The following is a 10,613-nucleotide window of genomic DNA, read 5'->3' as shown; positions in this document are numbered from 1 at the left end:
CAAAAATCTCACCCTACTAAAAGTTATCGAAAGCACCCTGAGGACTAAAATAATGGTGAATGGAAGCCACAAACCCAACACTGATCAGCCCACTTTCTAAAGAAACTTAAGGTGGAGCAGTGGCTTCCCAAGGGCAGGGAAGTAAGAGCTGTCTGCTTTCAGTACAGGCAGCTGTCTACAAAGAATTCTAAAACAACATAATCTCCCCTCCAAATATCTTTTATCTCTATTCCTTCCAAAGTTGTTGTTGGTTTTTCTCTGAAGAGACTATCCTTTTAAGTGGTTTTATTGAAGTATAATTGACATATAATACATTGCACATGCCTAAAGTGACCGCTGAATGAGTTTGGTCAGATGTGTATACTTGTTAAACCATTACCACAATTCTAAGTGTGAAAATACCCATCACCCCCATAAGTCTCCCCTTACCCCCCGACAATTGCTTCCTCTTGTCCCTCTCTGCACCCCCATCCTCAGATAACCACTGATTTGCTTGCTGTCTCCATAGATTACATGTTCTAGCATTTTATATAAATGGAATCAGTATGTACTCATTTTTATCCAGCTTCTATTACTCAGCATACAGAGTCAATGTTCTTGTGTACGTCAATATTACATTTCTTTCTAATATTATGATTGTCATTTTGTTGAGAGTTTAGTAGCATTTAAATGATGCCACAAACTTGCTTTAATTTTATTTAAAAATTAAGATCATTGTCAAGCCATGTGCAGTCATAAGAAATAGAAAGATACCTTATACCCTTAACCTAGTTTCTCGCAGTGGTAACATCTTGCATATCTATAGGACAATATCACAATCAGGAAACTGAAATTGTTTTGATCCGTTTACCATATTCAATTTCAGCAGTTTTACATGCACAAGTCTGTGTGCTTGTGTGTATGGTTCTATGCAATTTTACCACCTGTGTAGTTTCCTGTGATTATCACCACTACAGTCAAGATACAGAAAGTTTCCATCACAAGGATCTGTCATTCTACTTATTTATAATCACAACTATCTCCCTCTCTCCATGACCCCTGGAATCAGTAATTTGTTCTTCATGTCTATAATGCTGCCATTAGAATGTTAAGTAAATAGAATCATTCAACATATAACCTTTTGTGATTGGCTTTTTACATTCAGCATAAATCCCTTGAGATATATTCAAGTGATTGTGTGTATCAATTTTTTTTTTTTGCTTTCTTTATTGGTGAGTAGTATTCTATGGTATGGATGTACCACAGTTTAACCATTCATTTATTGAAGGACATTTTCGTTGTTCTTATTTTTTGACTATTACGAATTAGGCTGATATGATCGTTCCTGTATAAGTTTTTCTATGAACTTAAAGTTTTCATTTCTCTGAGATAAATGCCCACGAGTACAATTGCTGGGTCATATGGTAATGGCATATTGAGTTTTGTAAAAAAGTTCCATACTTCTCTCCAGAGTGGCTATACTAGTTTACAGTCCCACCAGGTCTTTTGCACTGTCACCAGCATTTGTTGTTATCATTTAAAAAATTGTTTTAAGTGATTCTGGTTCATGTATAGTGATATCTCATTGAACTTTTCATTTGCAATTCCCTGATGGTAAATGTTGAACATCTTATGTGCTCATTTGCCATCTGTATATCCTCTTCACTAAGATTTCTATTCATGTCTATAGGCTATTTTTTTTTTAACACTGGCAAAATCAGGCTTTCATGAATTTGAACACAAGGCACAGGTTTCCAGGTGCACAGAAATACATCTCCATTTTACGACTGCTTTTTAAAAATCTCAATCTTTTATGACAGCGATAAAAGAACAAATTGTTTCTTACTTAAGCAACAAGACCTTCCTTACTATGACCTTATGGGCTTTTGTTAAGAGCTGATCATCTGAATTTCTAGGACTTCTTGCTATATATATATAGCATGTATATTATTTCCTTTCTACACCCACCTACCACTAGCTGGTTGTTGCCTCCGAGACCCTGGTGAGTTTTTCTGTGGTTAAATGATGTTTTAGTTTCTGTATAAACACAGAGCCTCTTTGTTGTCTTCTATATATAATATTTTCTTCCTCTGTGTTTCATTACAGTCCCTTTAGGCTTTTGTTTACTCTTCATGAAATAAACGTGGATGCTCGATGCATCCCCTACTTACAAGATGCTGGATCAGGATTCCTATACTTGACATTTAGGATGATCTATTAGGGGCTTATAATGTACATTTCCACTCCTACTACAAATGCAATGGTCTGCCTTATGACAGTTATTAACTTTTCTTTATTGTATCACTCCATCCATTTTTGGTCCTTTCCCACAGGGTATGGCAACAGAGTCCAGTCCTTCTAGTATACTATACAACATGTAAGTTTTAACAGTGTATTTAGCCTATAGCTGTCGGTGGTGGGTAGCACTGAACTCCTGAACCTCCCAATCCTAGATCCAGTTGATATTTTCAAACTTAAAGTCATATAAGACAAGAGAAAATTCTACAGCCATACCATAGTGAGGTTTCTGGGGATATTTCTCTATGTTCAGCAGATTTATCAATAATCTCTGGCTTCTCCATTCCTTTGGCAATCAGAAAAAGACAGCCATCGTACAGCGGACTTGACGATAAAGGAACACCTGGCCACTCACTTCACATTGACATAACTAGAAAGGTTCTTGTCCTTTCCCCTCACCCAGGCTCTGGACTCCTAGCTGTACTTGAGCAGAGAGAGTAGTCCACTGAAAATTAATCACTCTGTTGGCTACATGTATTTTACACAAGTTCCTGAAATCTTATGTGTCGTCCTATTTCTGAGCTGTATAATTCATGGTTACAATATCTAAATCAGCACAAAGGGAAAATGGCAGTAAGTCTGCTCATGATAGCTGAACCTAGCACTGAAGCTGGGTTCTACAGGGGCCCAGGCCAGTAGAGAGAAGTCTGGAGGGAGCACCTGATTGGAAATGTGGGCATAATGAATCTCTTTAGCAGCATCGTTGACCCCTTTCAAATTAAAATCCTCTGAATCCCTGCCCCTTGGAAAGTAAAAACAAAGGTCAAGAGAAATCACCTGTCCAAAGTCATTTAATGTCTTTGTTTGTTCACCCACATCAGTGAGGGTTGGAGATCTGCCTGTTTTCTCCTAGTCTAGTCTCGGTTAAGCCTCAGTTTCTGTTCAGTAGTATTGTGTTCTCCTGACTGGCAAAGCCTTGGTATCCCTAGTCCAGACCAGACAGACTAATGTTAGGGCTGCATGTCTTTGGTCATGAGCACTGAAATTAAAAAAAAAAAAAAAAAAAGAGCACACTTAGCATTTCCAGTTCCTGAAGAATTTTCTCTAATATTTGAATTCTTGTTGTTGGCCTGTTCCTTTTTAAGCCGTTGCATCTCCTTCTCCAGTTCTTGTACTCTTATTAGGAGTTTTTCGGTCTGGTTTCTGTTTATGTCATTTTTAGCAATGAAATGATAACCCCAGAAATAAAGGAGCCATACAGGTCCGACCCATCTGCTTATCGCGGGCCACTGCTATAGCCCATTTTCTAATTGGATTTTAAAATTTTTTCACTGTTGAATGTCAAGAGCTCTTTACATGTTTCAGATACAAGTCCTTTGTCAGGTAATGTGATTTATATTTTTTTCCCAGTCTGTAGCTTATGTTTCATCATCATTATAGCACGTTTCACAAAGCAAAAGTCATAATTTTCATGAGGTCCAGTTTATCAATTTTTTCCTTTTATGGATCATGCTTTTGGTGTCTAAGGACTTTTCACCTGGTCTTAGGTACCAAGCATCTTCTCTAAGATTATATAGTTTTACATTTCAATGTGTGATATTTTTTCATTTCTGTATAAGGTATGAGATTTGGGCCAAGGTTTTTTTGTTGTTATTTTGTTTTGTTTTGTTTTTAAACTATGGATGTCCGATTGCTCCAGGACAATTTGTTAAAAAGGGTACTCTTACTCCTTGAATTGCTTTTTCATTTTTGTCAAAAATAGTTAGGAATATTGGTTTGAGTCTATTTCTGGGTTCTTTATTCTGTTCCATTGATATATGTGTCATCCCTCAGCAAACACCATGCTGTCTTCATTATTGTGACTGCATAGTAAACCTTAATACCAGGTATGGTGACTCTTTCCACTTTCTTCTTGTACTCTCTTTGTAGTTTTGTTATCAGGGTAATCCTGGCTTCATAAAATGAGATGTGAAATGTCCTCACCCTCTTTGATTTTGTGATAAAGAGTAAATGCCAATGTATAATCTCTAACTGTTTGGTAGAATTTTCCAGTGAAATCATGTGGACATGGGTATTTCTTTTTCAGAACTTAAACTACAAATTCAATCTCTTTATTGGTTATAGGACTAATTACATTGCCTATATAACCTTTTGGGGGGTGGTGGTAATTTGTGGTATTTCAAAGAATTGATTCATTTCTTGTAATTTTTCACATTTATGAGTTAACAAGAGTATCCACTTATTATCCATTTAACTGACTGCAGGATCTGTGATGATAGTCCCTGTTTCATCTCTGATATTTGTCATTGTTTTCTCTAATTTTCTCTTTGTCAGTCTTTCCAAAGTTTTGTCAATTTCATTGATTGTTTTGAATAGAGAAAATCAATGGGGAAAAACTATTTTATTCTTCCTTTCAATTTTGTTGATTTCTGCTCTTTATTATTTACTTCCTTGTTTTGGGTTTATTTTCTTTTTTTCCTATCTTCTTTAGGTAAGAACTTAGGTCTCTGATTTGAGACCTTTCCTTCTTTCTAATGTAAGCATTTAATGCTATAAATTGCTCTCTTAGTGGTACGTTAGCTGCATTCCACATATTTTGATATGTCTCTTCATTTTCATTCAGCTCAATGTCTTTTTAAAAAAATTTTCCTTGCGACTTTGTCCTTGACCCATGGATTATTTATAAGTGTGTTTAATTTCCAATTGTTTAGAGATTTTCCTGTTGTCTTTCATATTTACATATTTCTAGTTTGATTCCGTCATGCTCAGAAAATATGTTCTGTAGTATTTCAATCTCTTAAATTTGTTGAGGCTCATTTTATGGCCCAGGATGTACATTATCTTGGTATCAATATATGCTCTGAGGACTCTTGAAACAAGCGTGTACTCTGTTGTTGTTGACTCTTCTATATATAAATTAGATCCTGTTGGTCATTGTTTTGTTCAGTTATTCAATCTTTGCTGACTTTCTGCCTAGTGGTTCTATCAGTTGCTGAGTGTTAGGTGTTTGAAGTCCAAGTATAACTGTGGCTTAGTCAATGTCTTCTTTCAGCTCTGTCAGTTTTTGCTTTGTGTATTTGGAAACTCTGCTGTTTGGTTGATACATATTCAGGACAGTTATATCTTTGTGGTGGATTGATGCTTTTATAATAATGTAATATTCCTCTTTGCCCTTAGTAGCTCTCTTTGCTATGATGTCTACTTTACCAGATACTAATATAGTCATTCCTGCTTTTTATTTTTAATTGTGGTAAAATACACATAACAAAATTTGTCATCTTAACCATTTTAAGTGTGCATTTCAGTAATATTAAATCCATTTATGCAAGCAATCTCAAAAAACTGTTTTCATGGGCTTCCCTGGTGGTGTAGTGGTTGCGAGTCCGCCTGCCGATGCAGGGGACACGGGTTCGTGCCCCGGTCCAGGAAGATCCCACATGCCGCGGAGCGGCTCGGCCCGTGAGCCATGGCCGCTGAGCCTGCGCGTCCGGAGCCTGTGCTCCGCAACGGGAGAGGCCACAGCAGTGAGAGGCCCGCGTACCAGAAAAAAAAAACAAAACTGTTTTCATCTTGTAAAACTGAAACTCTATACCCATTAAACAACTCCTCAATCCCCCTCCCTCCATTCAACTTTCTGTCTATGAATTTAGCAACTCTAGCTACCTCATATAAATGGAATCATACAATATTTGTCTTTTTGTGACTGACTTATTCATTTAGTATAATGCCCTCAAGGTTCACCCATGCTGTAAGAATGTGTCAGAATTTCCTTCCTTTTTTTAAGGCTAAATAATATCCCACTGCATGTATAGACCAGATTTTTAACCATTTATCTATCAATAAATACTTGGGTGGTTCCATCATTTGCCTATTGTGAATACTGCTGCTATGAGCATGGGTATACAAATGTATCTTCAAGACTCTGATTACAGACCCTTTTGTGTATATATCCTGAAATAGAATTGCTGGATCATATAGTAATTCTATTGTTAATTTTTTAAGAAACCTTCATATTGTTTTCCATATTGGCTGCCCTAATTTATAGTCCTACCAACAGTACACAAGGGCTCTGCCATCATATCCTTTTCCCAGAAAAGCGATTCTGCCCCTCAATCTCTGGTGCAACCCTATTCCTTTTTTTCCCTTAATCTAGCTGAGCCAGGCTGGCATTTTGAAAAGTAATATGTTTTTTTTTCAGAATTCAGGGAGAAAATACATAAGAATATGTTAGGAAGCAAAAACTTGCCAAGCTTGGCAAGTTCAAGTTTCTATTCCAAGTACTGTCACTTAAACTTTGCTTCCTACTCCCTCACCTCTTTGCCATCTTTTTTTTTTTTTTTTTTTTTTTTTTTTGCGGTACGCGGGCCTCTCACTGTTGTGGCCTCTCCCGTTGCGGAGCACAGGCTCCGGACGCGCAGGCTCAGCGGCCATGGCTCACGGGCCCAGCCGCTCCGCGGCACGTGGGATCTTCCTGGACCGGGGCACGAACCCGTGTCCCCTGCATCGGCAGGCGGACTCTCAACCACTGCGCCACCAGGGATGCCCCTCTTTGCCATCTTCTTCACCAAGTGTCAGCCGGCTGCTCACATCACCATCCCCTCAGAGAAATACACGGCAACCATGCTTCAACTACATGACTTGGTCTTTTTACTTGGTTTTGGTCTCCTAACAAAGAAACTACTTTTTCCAGAAGCAATTGACAAGATTATTTTTTGTTATCAGTTATCACCACCATTATGAATAATTTTATTCCCTTCCAAATTTCTGATAGCATATCTTGTGTTTTCTCTGATTCATAAACAAATTGTCCATTTTGATTATCTTTACCATGTGCCAAGGCTTGGATTGATTTTAATCTATATTTTCAATCCAATAATTTATGTTGCTAAATTTAACAGTTCATTTCTCATGGTTCCTTTTGTTCTGTTTGTATTTTTCACTTTTTGAATTGCATCTTCAGTTCACTTATTTTCATTCATTCTTCTTTAATGATGAAAATTCTTTAGTCTGGATTTTCTCATATATACAGTTTTCCCTTATTTAATAGTAATATTAGTATCTAAGTACTTACTATGTGCCACTTTTATAAATATTGGGTTGGCCAAAAGTTTGTTCGGGTTTGGCCAACCCGATATTTTACATACATTTAATCCTCCAATAACCTTATTGAGTAGGAAACTGCACAGAGGTTTTACGTTTTCTCATATTTACCCAAGATCACACAAGTAGTGGATGGCAGAGCCAGGATTGGAATTCAGGCAATCTGTCTGCAGATACAGTCCTTCAAATCACCATAATTTAAAAAACAATCTATAGCACTTCCTGTGTTTCCCTTTTCCCACAGAAAATTCTGGCTGGGACTTGGTGCCTATTTATGTCATCCTGGTACAAATCAAGATAAATAGCAATATACAATACCCTTGAGTCTTCATAAACTATTGATATCTACATTTTGGAAACCTATTTTTCCACAGGAAGACTATTTCTTTTAAAGTGTCATCATAAGTAGCTTTTTCATGGAAATCTTAATACCAAATAGCAGTTGTTGAATTAGTTTTAAAACCTTCCTTTCTCGCCACTTCTCACTTCAGACTACGTGACCCTAAAACCTTCCCTGAATACCCTCAATACATACAATATATTCCCCAGCTTTTAAGAAAAATTTCTGTTCCATAGTAAGCTCTCAAACATATTTTGAATGAATATATTATTGCATTGTGAAAAGCAAACTTTCATTGATTGGAAGTGGAGAGATATTTCCAATCTTAAAATAATTTAGACATTTTGCCACTTAAAATTAACTTCCTATCAAATCTGCATCTTGGAGAATTATGAAGCTAATGATCCAGATGTATATAGGTAATATATCCTTCAAAACATCAACAACTTTGCAGAGAAGCTAAACGAAGATTTTTGTGGTGAATAGCAGTAGAAAAGAACCTACCATTGAATGTACAGATTTATAAATCAGTTCACACATGAGATTCAGTTGAATGCGAGTAACAACTCAGCAAACATTAGCTCTTATCTTCATATGTGTATGACAAGATATGGTAAGGTTCAACACTGGTATAATTTTTCTTTTCTTTCACTTAATCTTTGTTCTCTTAGAGGGCTTATATTTGTACATTATAATGAGAGTGTGATTATTCGATGCCTTTTTAGGATACTATAACTGAAGCCAACTTATTCTATTATTATTACTACCCAAAAATTATAGCTTCCTGACATACTCTAAAAATAAAATTTCTTAAAATTACACATAGGATTGCCTAAAAACCAGTAGTTACAAGACTATTTGCAATGTTTTATGTAAATGTCTAAATGGGGAGACCTAGAGATTGATACTTCAATCACATAAAATATGTTGTGAGATTTCTTTCCTACTACTTCCTTCGTGCTGTATTGGGAAATCCCTCTGGTACCATCTAGAAAAACATTTGCTACCCTTCTTTGTCTTTACCAGTATCATTTCACTATTTGCTCTATTCCAAGCCAATACTGAACGGAAATTGAAAATGAATATACTCAAAATTAGTCCTTCAACTCATCCTTTTTTTAAAATCAGAGAGTGGACAGAACAGAAACATCAATCAATGCTAAGTCAATAACACTTGGAAGAAAATGTTCTGTTCCTGCTTCCCTAATCATCCTTCTTCTAATTACTTCCTGAACAAAGTCTGACTTTGAGGACGATGATATGACCTTCGTTTTGACTTTATCTCGAGTCAAATCAGAAGTTTCATACATTTGGTATGTCAGCTACCACTACCTGAGAAAGTCATTTTGAAAGTGGCAGTCTAAGTGATTGCCCTTAACCGAGGGCATGGAGACTGTGTCTAACCTCAGCCCAATGGACTTGTTTCCCACAGACTCACATAAGTGAAATATTTGGCTGTGGACAGTTGCTACAAATCACTGTCACCCAAACCTGTATGTTGTGGCCTGTTTCTTTCTGGCATGCAGACAGTTATGCCTTATATTGAACCATTTTGAATTGACGGAAATTTCTTATTCATCTTATAGTTTTACATTTGAATCTCTATACTGCATTTTCTGAAAGAATATTATTCAGAACTTATCCTGAGCACTCCTGTAGTACTTTACTCCATAAATATTCTGTCAGCCAAACAATGTTCCCTGTTTTCAATACCACATCCATTATTCAGACTCAAAAAGGCACTGAAGATAAGGCTCAGCGTTCTGTGTGAATCCTGGCTTCTAGTGAGTATTGGCCTTAAACATTTCTCCTGCACTTTGTGGGCATAGGTCTGAGCTTCATCGTCCTACCAAGATATTAAAATATGCATATGGGACTTTTAAAAATCACTTTTTAACCATCATAGTGATAATTCGTTCAGAACGAGATATTTATAAAGTCTCAGCTGATCCTCCAAAAAACTATATGTCAATATGGCAAAATAGTAACTTCATGTTGGAAGAACTTAGCAAACACCAACTTAAGTGATTAAGATGAATATCACTAACAAAAGAGAAATTGACATCTAATATACCTACTGATAAGGTGCACTAAGAAGAACACAGCATCTTTTCAGTGTTATTCCTGTCACAAATGTATAACTTAAATCTATCGTGAGGAAATATCAGATAAACCAATATAAAGAGATATTCTACAAAATAAGTGGTCTTTATTCTTCAAAAATTTCAATGTCATTAAATACAAAGAAAGGACGAGGAACTGTTGTAGACTGAAGGAGATTAAAGAAACGTAACTAAATACAATGAATGATCTTAGGTGGGTCGTGAATGAGGAAATGCAACTATGAAGGTTATTATTTAGACAAGGTCAAATTTGACTATGGATTCTAGAAGGATCAGAAAACTTTTTCTGTAAAGGATCAAATATTAAATATTTGTAGACTTGTGGGTCATATGGTACCTGTTGTAACTATTCAATTGTATTGTTGTAGCCCAGAAACAGTCATAGACAAAATGTGGTTGTGTTCCAGTAAAAGTTTATTCACAACAAGCAGCAGTTGTCCATGTTTGACCTGAGACCTAAGGTGTGCAGATTCCTAAATTAGAGAATATTATTATATCAAAGTTAAATCTCCCAATTTTGGTGTTACTGTGGTTTATTGTTCTGCGAAATACATCCTAAGGTATTTAGGGATTTAGGTCAATGATTCATAATATGTGTGACTTATCCCTTAAATGGTTTTGGGGGAATAAATACTATATATTTACATACTATATGTACTATTTACACAGAGAGAGAGAGAAAGAAAACGAATGAATGAGTGAAAGCAAGAAAATGTGATGAAATACTGGTGAATTTGGTGAAGAATAAAGGAAATTCCTAGTACAATACTTGCAACTTTCCATAAATTTGAAATTGTGTAAAAATAAAGTTGAACAAAAAATCTCAATTTAAA

The 10,613-nt window shown here is 36.1% G+C and overlaps 1 pseudogene; it reads right to left on the bottom strand.

Annotated features, from left to right (window-relative positions):
* Nucleotides 1-754: 754 nt before the first annotated feature.
* The window catches only part of LOC136142285 (tRNA pseudouridine(38/39) synthase pseudogene), a 123,074-nt pseudogene continuing 113,215 nt past the window's right edge, over nt 755-10,613 (bottom strand).

This window comes from Phocoena phocoena, chromosome X (genome assembly GCF_963924675.1).
Source record: "Phocoena phocoena chromosome X, mPhoPho1.1, whole genome shotgun sequence".
Classification (NCBI taxonomy): domain Eukaryota; kingdom Metazoa; phylum Chordata; class Mammalia; order Artiodactyla; family Phocoenidae; genus Phocoena; species Phocoena phocoena.
The sequence above is the reverse complement of the archived record's forward strand: the minus strand, read 5'-3'. Positions and strand labels throughout refer to the sequence as shown.